Consider the following 2767-nt stretch of genomic DNA (forward strand, 5'->3'; position numbering starts at 1 on the left):
CGTCATTCAGAAGCCCCCGCTGGGCGGGGGGAGCCCAAAGAGGAACACAAACAGAGAGAAGAGTAGTGGAAAACGCTGAGTCCTGGAGCTGGCCAGAACAGCGTCCGCCTTTCCAAGCCTGGAGCCAGTGCTCTGCCCACCTGCAGCTGCGACAGCAAGCTGGCCGTGCCAGGCAGGGGAGCCTTGGCACTAGAACCTTCCGTCCTGAGGCCTGGGAGGGCAGAGCAGACACACCTGACTCTGCAGACAGCCCCTTCGGAGCCCTTACCCTGAATGCCGAAGTCTTCTCCTTGTCCCAGGAATCCAGGGGAGAAAACCGTTCTCAAAAGGGAGAAAAAGACTTTCTCGAGCTGTAGTTTCTCATTTACTACCTGGTCCCCTTACATAACACTTACTATGTGTCAGGCGTCAGCACATATTAACTGGCGATCACCGTACCAATCCTGTGCCGTTGATACTATCATCCTTATTTCATGGATGAAGAAATCGAGACACAGAGAGGTTCATTAACCTGCCCAAAGTCACACAGCCCCAAAGCAGCAGGGCTAGGACTTAACGCCATGCAGTTTAGCATCAGAGTCTCTACTCTTAAAAGTCACTGCCTTTTCTCTCCAGCCTATGACATTTCCTCTCTAGATATATAAGATAAGAGAGACAAAGAGAGGAAACTCAGGTGGAGAATAAAGGGAATGGGTGAGAAAAAGAGGAGGCGTCACCAAGAACTGGCATAATAGAGAGATTTAAAAAAAAAAAAAAGCAGGAGCCTGTCAGTCTCAGAGAAGCGGTGTGAGACCAAGATATAGAGATGGTAAGATGGCCTGGTAGTGAAGGGAAGCTGTCACAGAGCTGGTCAGACCCCTGCTCTTTCTTCCACGCCAAACGGGATTCTGGGAATAATGCTCAGCGATTGCGAAGCAAGGGGGGCTGAGACAGCTCCCAGCGGGCGGAGGAGTGACCACTGGAGCAGAGGAACCAACACCTCCTTTTTCTCTTCAATTTCAGCCTGGGGTGGAGGCGGGTGCCCAGGGCTCCATGGAGATCAGCACCCTGATGAGAGGAGACAGCCTATGTCGTCACACGGGGAGGCCTGTCACACCCATTTGTAAGCTAAATAGCTCTTGTTCTCAGAAGGAAGGGAGGGTAGGAAGGAAAGAAGGAAGGGAGGGAGGGAGGAAAGGAAGAGGTGGACTCTTTCTTGCCTGTGCTGGAGGGACAAGCCCTCAACCTTCACGGGATACATAGGATTGGCCTTGGAGTCAGCAGGGCTAAGACCTAATTGTGCCTCTGTCACCAGTTAGCTATGGGACCTCAGACCAGTAACCTAAACCCCCTTCACCTACACGATGAGGGGACTGGATTTATCGCTAAAGTTCTTTCCAGATCTAACATCCCTGCACTGGGGATATGGTGACCAAGCACAAGGGCTGTCATAGTCATCTCTGGGTACCACCCAAATCCCCGTGCTCGCACAGCAGCCCACCACCCACCCAGTCCCAGGGATTCCGTCACCTGAGCACCTTACTCATCTGCTCACGGCTGACACTCTGGCAGGCTTCAAATGAAATCGTTCCCCAGCTGGTCTCTCTTCCTCCATCCTTGTCCCCTCCGATCTGTTCTGCTCTACAGGCAAAATAGTCCTTCTAAGGACATGTGACTTAGCCTGTGGGAAGATCCTCAGGGTCCCGCCTTACTCTCACCTGGCTCACAAGGCCTTGAATGATCTCCTCCCCATTCTCCCCTCCTCGCCTGTCACCGTGACTCCTCGCACCCAGTGCTGTTTCCACAGAACCACTTCCAGACTGAGAAATGGAATCTTTCCTGCCAGGTCGGTAAACAAAGGATGTCGCAGTCATCACCGATTGCGGCCACCACTGCAATGCATGTGAGCTGGTGAGCCCCGGAGGAACTCAGGAAGGAAAGAATACCTGCCATCTAGCAGCCCTCAGGCTGCAGCCACTCCTCACGGTGCACCCTGAGGAGACCCGGGATGAGAAAGCGCAGGATACTGGCCCCAGAGAGCTGAGGTGCGCATCAAAGGAATGATTCCAGTGATATAAGCCTTCCACCACCCCAGGATCCAACCTGAACACTGGCACTTAGCAGACCGTTGGAATCCATCAGAACTAATAGAAATTATTGTCACGATCGATTCTGAATCAATCAATTTTATGCCGGGATGCTTTTTTGCCTGGAAAGCGGATGAGATTTAATGAGTAGAGGAAGCCGTTTGGGGCTGGGAGGAAAGGGCATTAGAGTCAAGAAGGAAATTTCAGGATTTGCCTGTTCCTGCCCAGGGCCAGCGTCTTGAGCTGACAGCGTAGAATGGGCAGGGAGAAGGTGACGGCATTCTCTTGGCCCCCGGCAGCTCTCACAAGTGGCTACTGAAAACCTCCTTGCCCCTCCACATGCTATCATGTGGAGAGACCAGGGCCAACCTGACATCAAAGTTCTGAAAGATGCTATGGCCGAGAGCCCACTAGAGCCTGGATGGCAGGATAAGAGATTAAGCACAGGGGGGGCTTCCCTGGTGGCCCAGTGGTTGAGAGTCCGCCTGCCGACGCAGGGGACACGGGTTCGTGCCCCGGTCCGGGAGGATCCCACATACCACCGAGCGGCTGGGCCCGTGGGCCATGGCCGCTGAGCCTGCATGTCCAGAGCCTGTGCTCCACAACGGGAGAGGCCACAACGGTGAGAGGCCCGCGTACCGCCAAAAAAAAAAAAAAAAAAAAAAAAAAAAGAACAAAAAAACAGGAAGGAAAACCCCCAA

The sequence above is a fragment of the Neophocaena asiaeorientalis genome, unplaced genomic scaffold (assembly GCF_003031525.2).
Source record: "Neophocaena asiaeorientalis asiaeorientalis breed wild unplaced genomic scaffold, Neophocaena_asiaeorientalis_V1.1 scaffold308, whole genome shotgun sequence".
NCBI lineage: Eukaryota > Metazoa > Chordata > Mammalia > Artiodactyla > Phocoenidae > Neophocaena > Neophocaena asiaeorientalis.